The sequence below is a fragment of the Cavia porcellus genome, unplaced genomic scaffold, assembly GCF_034190915.1.
Source record: "Cavia porcellus strain 051 isolate PalLab524CR breed Dunkin Hartley unplaced genomic scaffold, mCavPor4.1 scaffold_13, whole genome shotgun sequence".
Classification (NCBI taxonomy): domain Eukaryota; kingdom Metazoa; phylum Chordata; class Mammalia; order Rodentia; family Caviidae; genus Cavia; species Cavia porcellus.
Window position 1 is genome coordinate 43,420,404 of NW_026947496.1, and position 16,481 is coordinate 43,436,884.

Consider the following 16,481-nt stretch of genomic DNA (forward strand, 5'->3'; position numbering starts at 1 on the left):
AGGAATGTCCTCACCGAATGTGACCCTTTGATCTTCAATGTCTCAGCTTTAAGAATCATAAGCCATTTTCGCAATTTTTCTCTATAAATATCCCATTTTATGGCATTTTATTATAGCAATGTAAGATGGGTGAGAACAGTAGTCAAAAGCAGAGAAAGATGTGAAAGTCAAAGAAATTTATGTGAGACAGAAAATTTGGATGTGGAAGTGAAGGAGCTTTAAACAGTCATTTTGCCCTTACTGCTTTTGTCAGTATTACTTTGCTTATTTTCTTTTGTGGCTAGGATTGTCTTTGTCCTACTAATTTCCTATATTCTTTTGGTTATTTTTAATATCCTAGAATTGATTACAATTTATTTTTTTCTTTCTGTTAAGTATATATTGAGTGCATCTTAGGTTTTCAATTGCTGTGTAAAATAGGTACAAATGGGGAGTGAGTATTACCTCTTTCTGGATGAAATTTATAATCTAGTGTGGGAGGTAGACTATACATATAAACAATAACATTGTGATGCAGAACAGAAAGGCCCATAGTACACTGAACTAAAAGTCTGCAATGTGATCTCAGAAGCAGAAAGGGTTCCTCCTAAAAGAGAAGTCAGAGAAAACTTCAAGGGCTGGGGGAGTAGCAATATTTACATCTGGGAAGAGAATGACGGCTAAATGTTGCAATAAGTAAAGGCACTTGAACAAGGATGTAGCAGTGAAAGGCACATTAGATTCTGACAAAAGTTACCAGAGTGGAAGTTGATAGTTTTAAAGTTTGTTTGAGATTTTTTTTCAGGAGAATTTAATTTTATAATTCCTATCATTTCCTCAGAAAATATCAAGACTACTAAAGCCCTATTCATTTTATTACATGAATCCCAGCAAACAGTACTCTCAAACATTTTTAAACTCTGTAAATAAAATACATTTTAATTTTCTTGATGTTCTGAGCATGTCTGTAAATGACCATAAAAGTTCTGTGAGTATTGACTGATTTAGAGATTATAAGTTTTAGTCAGCAGGTGAACTCACAATTTCAGAATGTGTCTAGGATGAGCATTGACTGTATTTCATTCTTTAGTGCGCTACTCTGCTCTCATTGCTGTCTTTTAAAGAACAAATGGTTTTAGTTTTAATATAATCCAACTTATCATTTTTTTCTTTTGTAACTGATAGTTTCTGAATATTGTTCAAGAAAGATTTTGATATCAAGATTATTATTTTAGATAGGTTTCATCAAAAAGAGATGTTGAGATATAGATTTATACTTCTGGGGAAGTTGGGAGAAGAAGTCTGGGAAAGAGGAGGAATTCTCTTGTGTTACATTCACTGCAGAGGCCACAGGCAAAAGGAAAAGGTTTATGAGCTAGAATGACCCGTTAGGATTATTCTTTATTAAAGCCTACAGGTCCATCTTTTGTACAACTCAACAGTCAAACTTTGATTGAGATTTCTCTGGGGTGGTATGACCTTGGAAAATGTAGCTCTTTTGAACAATAAAAAAACAAACAAACAAACAAAAAATAACAACAACAAAAACCTCACAAAAGGATTCACTGGAGAACTATCAACTGCAAACACTCAAGGAGCAAATCAATTTCTAGACAAGAATGTAGTGTACCATTTCTTCCAAGACTATTTTGCTGTCCTCATGAAATGAGATGGAAATGTTAACATTTTTCATCTTATCTGGAAGAGCTTGGAATTATTTTCTCCTTCAGTCTTTGGAAGAATTCATTGATTAATATATCTGAATTTGGAAAAGATTTTAATTAAAAGCTGAATATCATTAATATAGATACAAGTCTACTCAGTTTTCAGTTTTTGTTCTAAGAGTGTAAGACTTTGTTCCTATGAAATTAAACATTTCATTTACAATAGGTTGATAAAATATTTAAAAGTTTTTATATCTCCCCTGTTTGCTTATTAATTTTACATTCTTTTATAGTTTTTGTAAGGGCTAAATAAGAGTGAGAATACTGAGCATGCTGGCTTGCATGATGTAGAGTGGCATGTTTCTGGGATTTGTGTATAAATCTAGAAGCTTAGTACCTCAGGCCTACAAACACATGGGACTGAATTCTTCCAAAAATAGTGAGCTGGCAAGGGGACTTTCAGCTTCAAATAGAGAAGCAACAATTCACACCCTGCTTTTAGCCTAAGCAGTGCACCCACTTAATACCTGTGGAACTGTGACCCTTTGCAAGCTGTGAAATAAGTTTGTTTAAAGCTGCTAAGTCTGTGATAATTTATCATGCAGGGATATAAAGCTGATACATTCAGCAGCTACATTAAAAAGTTTAATGTGTACTTTATCATATTTTAAGATTAATCAACATGTTTTCCTTCAGCCAGATTATGTAATTTGAACTCTTTAACACTGTAACATTCTATTAAACTACTAATAAAGCCTAACAGTATTCTGTTTGTTTTTAATGCTGTAAGATGGTATGGATATATGGTTTTACACTGTTAATATTCATTTAGATTTACCTGCATGATTATCATTTTCTTTCTTCTCTATTTCTTCCTACCTCTTGTTTTATTCTTATCTGGAACACATTATTTCTGACTAGTGTATATACATGGTAGAATTTTCTTTAAATGATATTATGCAGGGAAAGACTTGATTTTTGATAGCCCAAAGTGTTTTTTCTTTATAATTCTCTCACTCTTAAAAGATATTTTAATCTAAGATGTTATATCAACATTATTCCAGCACAATGAAGATAAACATCCAATAATTTCTGATTTTCATTGATTGAGAAGTCAGTTTGTGCAAGGCCTTTTCATTATTTAACTTTTAGTATGTGCCATTTTTCATTGTTGCTCTTATCTCTTAAATAAGGGTTCATTTGATTAGTTCCCCTTTGCCATATAAGACATGATTATGAGAGTGATATCGGATAATATTACAGATTGTGTCCATACTCATGTGAAGGTATAAGTCATTGAGGTCATCTTACAATTCTGCCTACAGCACTAAATGAATTTTTAAAAAATTCATTCTGTAAAAATAAAGTGTAAAACTTCTAAGAGTCTAACTCTAAAAGTAAAAGGAAGAAAAATGTTCCATTAAAAAACAATAAAGGAAAAAAATATTGAACAGGTGCAGAAAATGCAAAACACAAACGCATCCAAATGTATCATTAAATGTAAATGGAAGAAACGCTACAATTAAAGAAATCAAGGATTTTTTTTTAGGACTGGAAAACAAAACAAAACCTAAAATATAGCTACATGTTCCTTAACAGAGATAGTTCTAAAAATATGGAAATGTTGAATTGAATCAGTGGAGAAAGACATACTAGCTTATTTTTAAAAGAAACCTCTCATAAGCAGAAGCATTGGTAGACATAAAAAAATTGGTTTAGAGTCAAAAGGTCCAAATTTACCAGAAAACTACAACTTTAAATTTGTAGGAAATTTATACATAGATCTAAAATATGTAAAAACCAGATTAGACTACAAAGGTATGATAAATTGGAGACATTCATGGTCACCTACGAAGATTTTAATATAACTGCCTTAATAATTGATAGAATAATTAGACAAAAATAACCTAGCAAATCAACTGTTAAGCTTGATCTACTAAATTACATAAAGTTCTGAGCCCCAAAACAGTAGAACTCATTGCTTTCAAGTATACATAAAAGATGCACCGAAGTTGATCATATCCTGGTTTATAAAGGAAGCTCAACAAATTAAAAAAAATTGAATGAGGTAAATCATGTTTTTTGACCTCAATGCAATTAAAAAGAGATCTAAAGTTAATAGAAAAGCTTCAAGTTTGGAGATTGACAGATATGTACCCTGAAGTATCTCATGAGTCAAAGAAAAAAAATCACAGTAAAAATCTGAAACATTTTGAAAATAATATATTACATACAAATTTTTAAAGTATTTTTATTTAGAAACACAAAGATTAAAACTGACTGATTTAAGCCTCACTCTCAAAGTGATAGAAGAAAAACAGAAAAATGAGGCCAAAGGAACAAAAATGGTACAGTACTGAAGGCAAGAGGAGAAACTGATAAAAGAAGATAAAAGAAAAATTTTGTTTTTAAAAAAGAAGGGGGAAAGTATCTCCAAAACTAAGAAAGGTAAGATGGAAATAAAATACATAATCAGCCTGAGTGTACCGCAAACATTGTAAAGATTTTAAACTTACATAATGCATAATCATATGTTAATACATCTGACCATAAGGCTGATTGGGCTGCATCTTAGTGAAGCAGAAGTTCAGTTAGACTTTTTCTGTTTGGAGGGTAGTTACAATGTTAAGAGCGATTTTAATAGAGTGGTGAGAAATCCCAATTCAAAGGAGCCTAAGGAAGATTAAGAGAGGAATTGGGCCCTGAGCAGAACTGTTCGCAGTCCCACTGTTTGAATGTCCATTTTGTGAGCTTTAGTTTTGTAAAATGAAAAACTATTTCTAAGATGACAGTATGAAATTAATCAAATAGTGATTTCTTAGTGTTTATTTATTTAGGAATTCTATATTGTTGCTACCCTTTCTTTTGTTTTGCGTATTTTTCATTTTTAAATACAATTTTATAGAAAGAGAGAGGAATTGGGGTAAAAATGGTATTCTGAAAATTTTTATGGTGCAGAGAAACAGAGAACTAGAATGTAACTGGAGAACTAAATGAGATCGAATAGTTGTTTTTTTCTTTTTTTTGATGGGAGATATCACACAATATTTGTATACTATTGGGAATAATCTGAGAGAAATGAAAAACTGATGATTGAAAAGATCAGAAATTGCTAAAGAGATGTGTGTGGGTAGGCAAAAGAGATAGTAAAGTGTGCTGTTGTCCTCCAGTGAGGGCATGGTCGTTATTCACCATAGAGGGGAGAGTCATTCATGTCGTAGAGGGGTGGACATGGGGATGGACACTGGGAACTGGTTGGATGTGTTGACTCAAGTATTTGGAAATAATCTTCAGTATAACTAGATGTAAAAACTAAAGTCCAGATATAAACTATCAATATACTATATTTAAATATAATTTAAGGAAAAATTCTGTAAGATTTTAGTAAAATTTGTCAACCATCCTAACTTTGATGAAATGAACACAAGTCAGTGTTGAAGAAAAAAATCTGTGTATGTGTGGGGGGGTATTTCCATGAATCAATAATCATTTTATACCTATACCAATTTCCATTGTTTGGCATCAGCATAGGAGTAGAAAAATAGACAAGTTAAAACAACACTGAGCTTCTGTCTTACTTCAGAAGAATGGCTATTGTCAAAGAATCAAACAATAACAAACTCTGGCAAGCCTGTGGGGAAAAACGAACCTTTCTTGGTTGGTAAGAATGTAAACTAGTACAATTGCTATAGAAATCAGCATGGAGATTTCCCAGAAAATTGAAACTAGAAATCCCATTTAACCCTGCTATTCTACTTATAGGTATCATCCAGAAAGAGTGAAGGGTAGGATATTATGAAGATGCATGCACACCAATTCTAATAGCAGTGCAACTCACAATAGCTAAATTCTGGGAATGGCCAACACGTCCACTAACAGATGAATGGATAAAGAAAATGTGACATTCATATACAGTAGAGTACTATACTACCACAAAGAAGCATAAACGAGACATTTGTAGGAAAATGAATGCACTTTGAAGCCATAATGCTAGGTGAGATAATCAGAAACACAATCTTAAATATCCTTTTTAAATAGGAGAAACATAAAACATAAAAGTGTAGAGCAAGATAAAAGATAATAAAAAACAACGAGATAGCTCTTTTGTAAAAGATAAGTTGACCAAGAGAAAGAGAGAAAATGGAAGGAGGGAGAGAGGGAGACAGAGGGGATGAAAAAAACTAAGATGTGTTCCATACATGTACCAACTTCCCATGACGAATGTAATCATTATGGTAAGTATCTACTATTAAAATAAAATGTAAAAATGTAAAAAAAAAGATAAGTGACACTCAGCGGGGTGCTTAGAAACAGACCCAAGCATATATTAGAACTTAATGAAAGAGAATTTGTATCATATGTTACTGGGAAAAGAAGTCATTTAGTATATGATCTGGGTTACTTAAATGGTTATCTATAGTAAAGACTTAAATTTACATTAAAAAATAAATACCACATGAATAAATAAACTAAATGTGAAAAATATTTAAGACTAGAGTGAATAGCCATATGTTTATTTTCCAATGTCTTCTAGGAGGACATTTTTGCAAAAATCCAGAAGTCTCTCATTGTCTCAGGTGTCATTACTCAGGCTCCAAGTGTATCTGGATAATTGGTATCCCTTAGTCTGATGTCTCTGCTAAAAAGTAGGAATCAGAGTGGAAGTGGTAAGGGGAAATGTTTTAAATGGAATTTTGATGGTGGTTTGTAGGATTCTCATTGTTTGTATTGACATGTCTCTGTTTAATTTTTCTTTTTTTATGGGGATATTTTCAAAACAAGATGATAGGAATTTAACAATTGTTGTTATACTGCATATTGTTATCTTTAAAGTAGTTGCTTAGGTTATCAGATACAGGAATAAACAAAACAGGAAAACAGAACAAAACATTGGATTTCAAAAATAAGACAGAAGGAAACCCTCCACAGTTGACGCAATGCACACTGCCATCCTCCAAATACATGCCCAGACCACCAGCCCCAAGCCTGCAAAGACAATCAAACAATACAAGCACCAAGCTATGCCTTTCACCTCAGTTGCCGTATCTCACCCTGAGTCCTCTGAATCAGCCAGTTGCTTACTGGTGGCAGGAAGAACGCTCTTCTGGTTTTACAGCACATGGGAAGGCATGGTTTGTCTTCTTCCTGAGTCCTTCCTGATTGTTTAATTTTTCTTAAATAAATGGAAGATATATTTTATTTGTTCTGTATATACTGTGTAACTGTATGTGTCTATGTTATATATGATAGTTTAATTTATAAATACACTTTATGTAATGCATTCTAGTAGCTGCATTAGTGCTTATGTGAGTTAGAGAGAAGGAGCTGTTTTTACTAAAATTTTGTGCAGAACTTTTCTTTTTCCTTATTCAGCTCTTCTCTCTTGCTGTCTCTCACATCTTCCTGGCCCTCCTCCATGAGCCTCTGAACTGATTCAAGCCTCACATGCCTTTGAATCCAATGGGAGCTCTGCAGGGGAGCAGACAAGGCTGAGAAATGTGACTTTTGTACTTCTTGCTTCTGCACCTTGCAGCATTTGTCAAAAATTTTTGAATAGCGATCTAAACGCTTGGCCCTGAATTTTGTGAGCTCCTTAGATCTCTGCCACAGAGATGCTTCTTAGAGTACCTTCAGGCAGATAATGATCTCCAGAGACTTCCATCTGCTCCATGGCCACCCATTCCTTAGCAGGACATGTTGGAATGTGGTGTCTGCTTCATTTTTATTTCTGAAACTGCAGTCTGGCTAAGGAATACTGAGGACATCTAATTAGCACGAGACCCATCACATTTCTTGGATACCACATTTTCTCTATCTCTACATTATTCCAATCCAAACTGTGCTCATTTAAGGTTTAAAAAAAAGGAAAATTAAAATGAAAAAAAAAAAAGCAAGAAAGGGCTCTATACAATCATTTGTCTTTAGTCATGACACCTGCAGCTGATTAGCTGATTTATCCTTTCTGTATCTTTCTCTTGCTGTCCCCAAATCTGCTGAATATTATTTTAAAGTTGTACTCTATGTTTCTACTGCCACTAGTACATCACCTGCATGAGCAGTCTGTAAAAAGATGTGAGCCCCTTAGGCAGAAGCAGAAGTTAGGCCAAGTAAAATCAGGACAGATTGCAGTGCCAAGAATGTTAATCTTCAAATTTGAAAGTTATGCCACCAAACTGGGGAAAAGGATTTTAAGTGATTTACTTATTATCAATAAAGTAATGGCAAACCATTAGTGTTTTATTGGCAGGGGCAGGGGTGGGGAGGTAAAGGAAATTAGAAACCGGATTGAGATTTAAGCGTGAGTCTTTGAAATGTAGTGGTAAAGGCTGTGTAACATGAGGTAGGCTGTAATACGAAGGGGAAGCCATTTTTTTTGTACTCTCCTTTGCACCAGACAGAAACTGGCTACTCCTGATAGAGCCTATCTTCCCCTTTGTACAGTCACTCTATACCCAGTGAATTATGTTAATAGGAGCTTCATAGTTTTCATAGTTCTGTTATTTCACTTCTGCCATAATAACCAACTAATGAGAAATATGTTCTAACATTGAATAAATGTTATAGGTTGTCTAAAACTTGGAATGATTAAATTATAAAATATACTATCTCACCAGAGTGAGGTTCCTATCAGCAAAAGTGAGGAGAAGATAAGTGGCCAATAGGTTGGAAAGTTGAGTCAGAGACTAACAATTGTTTCTCTGGGCCAAGTTTGTAGTTTGTAGTTTATTATAGTTGCTAAAACTATCAGACAGAATTGCTTTGCAATTCAATAAGTTGCTAATTGAGCAACCTTGTACTGACCTGAAATTACATATAAAATGAACTTGATGCTGGAGGAAAACAAACTCTAACAGAAAATATAACTGTAATTAGTAGTACACAAAGTGAATTTCTAAACAGATATAGTACTTCACTCAGAATATGCAATAATTTTACATTCTAAGTGATTTCTACTGTTGACTAAAATAAAGCAATGTAGAGGTTGTTAGTCATAATCCCAACAGTGTATACACTAAAAAGTAATAGACACAGAGTTGGTGTTTGAATAATTGCTAACTAATGAAGATGAAATGTAAAACATTAACTACAACAAAGCATTTATTTTCTGCTACTACTTTTACTTATTACTCACTGAGTTCTGGTAGCATAATTTTACCCATATATTAATATACCGGCTCTTTTACCGTTCATCTAAAGTGTATTCAATGTTATAGGATTATAGTGAATAAGGTTGAGCCTTAAAACAATCATTTATTCTAGAATTTCTGAGGCATGCTTTAATTCACATATCTTATTTCCCTAGAAATTAGAATATTTCAAAATTCCAAATGTTGGTATACATATGGAATTTTAAAGACTACTTTTAGATCCCTTACAGATAATAAAACCAAGATCATATAAAACATTGTTTTTGGGTCTTGTGTTTTAACTGAGAATTTGGAAAATATATTCTTGATATCAGTGGTTGCATTGGAGCGATAAGAAAGGGAAAATGAGGTAAATGCATGAACTTTCTTAGCATCTAAATTATGTCCTTTAGTATGAATCCTAGGCTAAAAATTAATGCTTTATGGTTGGTGCTGATTTACAAAGATACTCAGTTATAATTTAGTTAGTTAATTGGGACAGAAATAAAGAAACAGATGAAAAAGGTGTTTTGTTGACCAGATGGTGACTCACTCATTGTTCATATATAAATGTTACCACTACCCTCTGAAGGGACATAATACAGCTATTTTCACTGACGCTTGAGATTATGGAGGCTGTTGAAATGGGTGACTGTAAAATTTTGAAGGAGTAAAGAAGCCAACAGTAACATTCTCAGCAGAGATTGAAAGGTTGTAATACTCTACCACTTTCTTTGTTATGATGTCTAGAAAAGAAGCAAAGAATATTGGAGAAAATGGTTTGGAAGTAAAAAAGGTAAGCTTTTCATCTTTATAAATCAAGTTTTGTTCTTTAGAGTATAATGTCCACGGAAATAGGAAATGCTTATTTTTTTTTTCACTCAGTTTAAATCTCATTGTTGTCTAAACAATTGCATGTTATATGTAGACTATATATAACTCAGGCTCCTAGACAACATAGTAAATTCCAGGGCTTAGCATAGTTTCATAAAATAGCCTAATTTTAGACATCATTCTAAAAGCTCCTATGTTTGCTTATTCAGTCTTTATAGGAACTCTATGAAGTTAGCGCTAGGATGATCCCATTTTATAGCTGGGGAAGAAAACCTACAGGACATAAAAACATTGTTAACCTAGTTGTATTGATAAACAGGCCAGTTTGTACCACTAGTTAATGATAAAGCTCGACTTTGGACTTAAAGTTTTTGTGCTAATTATATTATTTTTTGTGTTTTAGAAAATGTGTATCTCTATATGTCACAATATAATATATAACATATATCACAATTATTTGTGCTAATGATAGAATGTATAACTATTGCATTCGATAATTGTACCATCATTAATCAGTCAGAGCTTCTGGGTAAGATGTTTATGACTATAGGATGGGTCTCTTTAATGCATAGAGACAGACTTGGGAGTTATTTTCTAAGCTCTAAAGATACCTACATATATATTTATGAAGCCAATCTGCTGTGTGCCCTCACAGGAAGTGGGTTCTCTATATCTAAATCCATCATATGCAGTTCTGCTCTTCTTGCTGTGACATCATTTCAGTGAATTCAAGTACTAGCCATGCAGAAATCCTGAGTTGTCTTTGAATCAGCCTCCTGACTTATTGCATATTTGATCAACAAGCATTCCTGACAATTCTATTATCTGTTTCTCAAATAACTTATGACAAGTGCATTTCCCAAGAGGGAAAGAATGAGATGGAAACTTAGTACAAGCAGTCTATTAAAGACGGATATTTATGACAAAGTAAAGGAAGAAAGGCAGAACTGGACAGGAAGTCTTCAGAACCCATTGTAGACCTAAGATTAACAAAAGGATACATGGGAGGAAACAGGATTGGATGGGGAGTCTCAGTTAACTGGTAGATCTTATGACATAAGCATCAAGCCATGGAGAAACTGGAGACTAAGGATCAGCCATTAGGAAAGTCACAAGTTAAGTAAAAGTGGCCAAATCCTCATGTTGTATCTATGTTTTGTTACTGGCTCAGGGCTACTTAAAATGAGTGAGATATAAAACTCCTGAGATCTTACAGCTAAAGAAAATGGGCTAACTTCAATTCTTGCAACAGAACATCAAGCCTGACAACTTCACAGTTGTCAGGTGCCCCTTCTATCCATCCCTGCTGTTACTATGTAATTTATTCAGAGCCTCAGAATTTCCCCTCTGGTTACTATGGTGTTATCCTAACTGGTTCTTTTGACCCTTTCTTAAATCCATGCTCGATGAAGCTACCATGGCAGTTAATCTAAAGGACAGATGTGGGAAGGCAATTCCCCATTTATAATAGGTCAAATGATAGTACTTTACAGTACAACATACAAGACTCTTTTTGATTGCTTACCTGTTTGGCTGTACCATTCTCCTCTAGTCTTCTACTCCAAGAACTATCCATGAAGGCTTCAGGTAGGATTTCTGTTCTTTTCCTCTTTGTAGTCAAATTGCCCTTGTGTGAGGTGATAGTCTCATATAGGGGAAAAACTATTTCTTTCACATATGAAACCTCAGGCTGAAGTAACTGTTAGAAACACAGTAATTAAATATATGTATATTGAATGAATAAAATAATTAGGATAAGTGTGATATTTAGCTGAGAATTAAGTCTCAAGAGAATCTACATATCTTACAATTTGTTTGTAATTAAAATAAAATATTATCCTGTAATCTACTCCATAATCTATAATAGCTACAGATTCTTAAACAGTAGATTTAAATAATCAAGATTTAAACTTATTTGCTTACATTTAAATTTCACAGTATATTTAGGGATTTAAATTATATATATATATGTGTGTGTGTAGGTATTCATATATATATATATGATAGATAACTCTACTTGTTCAACAAAATGAACAGTTTATACTTTCATTGTTCAATCATTTGATCATTATTTATGCCTATATTTTGTAATCTGAACAACTTCTTTGAAGATAGCAGTACACAATATATTAACCAGTGTTAATCTTGTATTATTTTGTTTTGAAATTCTGTATAATCATTTTTGCTTTGTTTTTAAATAAACAAATAATGAAACTGAAAAACCAATCTTGTGCTTAATTGTCCATGCATTTGAGAATACACGATAATTCACTTAGACTTGATTCTCTGTCATTCAGTCTCATTTTAGTAACCTAAAATGTACACACCAGGTCCAAGATAAAAATCAACAGCACTAAAACTCTAAAATAATGACATGTCATAAGATGCAATAAAAAGTCTGTTTTATAAATGTTTTTACATAACCCCAGTCATTAAGCAGTGGACTAGTTTCCTTTTTCTTGCTTCATGTTTATATACAAACATATTTACATATGTTCTCAGTAAAACATATAAAAATTCTTTAAATTTAGATTTTCCCCATACTCTTGTCTTTTAGAAGAGGAAAATATATTTCTTTTACCTTTTTTCTTTTCTTAATACTTTTGAATATAACTTTTTCCTATATAAAGGAACAAGATAGTACCTACATTGACATGTTCATTTGCAGTTGATTAATGATTTATACAAGAGTTCTAGGGTTTTAGGGGAATCCTGAGTAGAAAAATGTAAGAAGAATTTAATGAGTGAAGCTAGGACTTGTGTATTCATAAGATGCAGCATAGAATTCTTAGCCTACATAAGAATGTTGTTGGTAAGTCTGAGAGAAATGAAATTATAAAGATCACTCTTGGTTAATTATTAGAGAAACTATCGTTAGAAATTACTAGAGAAGACATTACATAGTTTCTTCCTAGCCTTCATCCTGGTTACTGAGCTCCAAATCAAGGAGGGTGGGGTATTCTGTATTCACTACCCTAGGAAGCCCTCCTGCTCTGAGATTTTCTACCCAAAGCTCACTGCTGCATTCGTGTTCTCTTATCTTTTTTTTTTCTACCACATTTCCTAGATTCAACTGTTGACTTTGACCTTGCAAGCCTATCAGAATTTTATCCACTTTTCTACTAAATAGTTCCAGCATTTTGTCTCATGAATACTTGTTGCAAAACCCGCTTATTCAATAAATATGTATGCACATCTATAAAATCTCTAGGTCTGCTCAGATACAAAGATATATAATATGAATTCCCACCCTCAGAACACTCATAGCTAGAGACAAATACGGAAAACATGTTTTAGAAGAACATTTTTAAATAATACATTCAAAAAAGAATGCATTTTAAAGGAACATTTATGATGAAGAGTGCATTTTAGGTAACATTAAATTTCACTGAGAAGCCTTCATATTAAATCTGAGTAGATGCAGAGAAAATTAGAGCCACATGGAGATTATATATATATATATATATATATATATGATTTTTTCACTCTTAGAAACACTTTCTTAGTTCACAGTTTGTTCCTGTTGATGTAATAGTACAAAGAGACAGATAGACATATTTTTTAAAGGGGGGGGCATTAAACATCTGCTTTATGTAAGAGAGTATGAAAGGGCCCACTGAACAACAGTCTCCCCTGTGTGTATCTTAGAAATAAACTTTGATGTTTGACTACATTGCAGTAATTTTGATACATAACCAAGCATAGCAAAGTGGGAATTCTACCTGAAATGGATTTCAAGCTAATATCCCTATTATGCCATGTCTAATATAGTACATTCTTCCCTTATATGTGATACAATAAGACAGGATTATTTTCACAGGAGTAAGGTAATACGCTTACATTCTGTAATTCTCTGTGATTACATGAATGTGCATGCACATGTCTTTAGGGCTAATTTATCTTTGATATAAAGTTGGTGTTAGCCCAATGGATTGATGCACATGACTGAAATTAAAACATGGAAAATCAGAATGTGGGTTGATATCTAAGTAATGAGCTATTTTAATGTAATATAGGATTTATTTAAATTTCTTATACTCTGACATCACATATATTATCAATTTTAACACAGAAATATGGGGATTTGTTGTGGTAAGGGGAATTGAAATTGTATGTGGTTTGACTTCACAGTTTCACCACTGTTTAATATGATGAATGGCTTCATGTCATCGTGTCACTGAATAAATACCATTCCCTCAATTTGATTGGCTCGGTAACTTTGAGGTGGGTGCAGCTGTTCTGAGTGTAGTATGATTCAACCACTCTACCTACAACTTAAAATCCAGAGTTCTTAGATAAGACTCTGTAGTAAGCAGCATGAGCGATATTAAGAAAATGGCACAATCTCAGATTTCTAGAGTCATGTAACAAAGGGGTAGTGACTTGGTTATCACTTTCTGTTTTTAAAGATTACACATTTTTATTGTGAAGTCCTTTGGTTTTACTTAATTGTAGCTTGGGTTTCCCTTAATTTGTGATTTCTGCCTTAACATGGAACAGAACTGGAACTTTCCTGAAAATTCTAGTGTCATTTTATGGACACGTCCTGAACTTCTGGATCCTGTTGAAGACATGAGCTCAGCCCTTTTTGCTGTGCCCTAGCATCTTTGAATCATGATGCAATTAACTTCTGCTGGGTCAGGAAGCTCTCTAATGGCCCTACTTGTCATAATTTCTGATAATAAACTTATCTGTTGTGATTTATATCTTGCTGTTTTCTTGAGAGTTCTGTTGAGCGTGGCAAGAGCCTAACATAGCCCCACAGTAGGGGATCCTGTGTCCATTTGCATGTGTCAGTTGGAAGAAACATGAGATAGTGAAAGCAAAATTTGTGAAATGGAAGGACTTATTTACAGACTGCAGAAATGTTTGTGTGCCTCTGAGATGTTTGGATGTAGCTGGCAGCTCAACCAGTTTGAAGGAAGTCAGAGAAATAGAGTGGGGTAACATGGGGCCAAACTCTTATTAACATCATGTGTGTTACTCTGGAGATTTTTCCACAGGCTGTGGCTTATTTAGAGAAACACATGGGAAAAGGGTAGCTTCTTTATATGGTTCTACTGGTGACTGTTAGATTTTACCATGGTCAGCAGCTGTGGCACATGTAAGGCTTCAGTTTAGTGAGATGAGGAACAAGACATCTAGATGACAAATTACCAGGCAGGAAGGGAGACACCCATGGATGTACTACCACTGAGCTCTACCCCCAGCCTTTTATACTTTTGATTTTGAGGTACAGTCTCCTTAATTATTCTGGCTGACCTTGAACTCATGAATCTCTAGTTTCAACTTCACCAGTAGCTGGTATTACAAGTGTTTATCACCAAGCCCAGCATAGCAGAGGTTTTATGTAGGCCAAAGGTGATGGGCTATGACTGGTATTTAAATGAGTTATATCAGGCCAAAAGAAAGAAAGAAAGAAAGAAAGAAAGAAAGAGAGAGAGAGAGAGAGAGAGAGAGAGAGAGAGAGAGAGAGAGAGAAAGAAAGAAAAAATTGATACTGTGGCAACAGTGATGTTAAAGCAATCTAAGACGTGATTCTTGCTTCTTGATGTGCTGCACATCAGTGGTATTAATTTTACAAATGGCTCCAGAAGACCTCTTAGGGATCACAAAAATCATTTATAGAAAACCAGGGAACAGAAACAAAACAAAACGACGTCAAAGAATTTCTTGAGCTATAAAAGTTGAGGCCTAGGTGGGGCATGCTCTAGAAGTGACTGGGGAAGAATGCTAACAAATACATCTTACATTTTGATGAAATTTTTAGTCAAGGAAAAATAGAGAGAAGAAAGGGGAAGTGGTCTATAAATCCAGAGAAAAATGTCTGGACATGGATGGTCAAAAAGGAATTTCAAGGATCAGGGTGCTACATCACTTTTAAAAATAAATGTAGTCTAGGGCTGGGGGCTTAGCTCAGTGGCACAAGTGTCTGCCTGACAAGCACAAGGTCATGAGTTTGATCCCTGGTACCAAAATCAACCAACCAACCAATCAATCAATCAATAAATGTAGTCTAATATTCAATTTTTAGTTGTGTAAAGTATACTTATATAAAATGTTCCATTATCCTTAAGTATCTATAAACACCTAGGACTTGTATAACACTGTATCAACCATGTTTTAGAAAATGAAGAATGAAGGTAATTTTCAGAATAAACATTTCATGGGGCTTCAAAGGGGTAGACACAGAATGGTGAAGTAATCCAAAATCACTGAGTAGAAACCATTAAAAGACAGATTGGTTTTGGAAAATGTTTCCGTCTCACAGTGCTAGGTAGAGGAGACATGTATTTTCAGGGATTTTGTTAATCTGTTGTTAAACAAAGCTATTATTAAAATTAAATTCTCCAGGTATTAGCTAAATGATATTTTAAAAAATAACAAGCAGAACTTCATTCCTTAAATATTGTCCTGTAGTTTTACTATTATTGATGTTCTTATGTTGTTCATGCCATGTACCTATATAGCATGAATACATATTAATGATGGCAACTGCACATCTCTTTCCTACTTCAGATCTAATTATAGCACTTTGATAGATTGAAATTTGCCACGGTGTTATTATTTACACTATGGACACTGACAAAAACTACAAATGGGATTTATTTCATGTGGGTGCTGTGTTATTACCTATTTACTGAAAACCATAGCCCACTCTCCAGCTCATGGATGAATACTTCAGTATTTCAAGAGAAGAGGAGGTAGGGTAGGTAGCTCAGGGCATATTGCAAAGAAAATAGAAGAAAATAATCTCCATAGATAACTGATGAAGGCTGAGTTACTCATGGATCTCATGAGGTCCCCCTGACATTTACTGGGACGATTCCTGATTCTTGGATGCAGAGCTTGGTATCTGCGTTGTTGATTTCCATAA

The 16,481-nt window shown here is 33.8% G+C and overlaps 1 long non-coding RNA gene across 5 annotated transcripts in view; it reads left to right on the forward strand.

Moving 5' to 3' along the window:
* Positions 1–16,481, forward strand: part of LOC106028445 (uncharacterized) — an 82,292-nt gene that overhangs the window by 37,626 nt on the left and 28,185 nt on the right. For 2 of the 5 annotated variants that reach the window (XR_010051330.1, XR_010051331.1), the window contains exon 3: positions 9,521–9,566. The exons of the other annotated variants lie outside the window; for them this stretch is intronic. This is a non-coding gene — a long non-coding RNA (uncharacterized LOC106028445). The remainder of the gene's footprint in view (positions 1–9,520; positions 9,567–16,481) is intronic. 5 annotated transcript variants of the gene reach the window in all.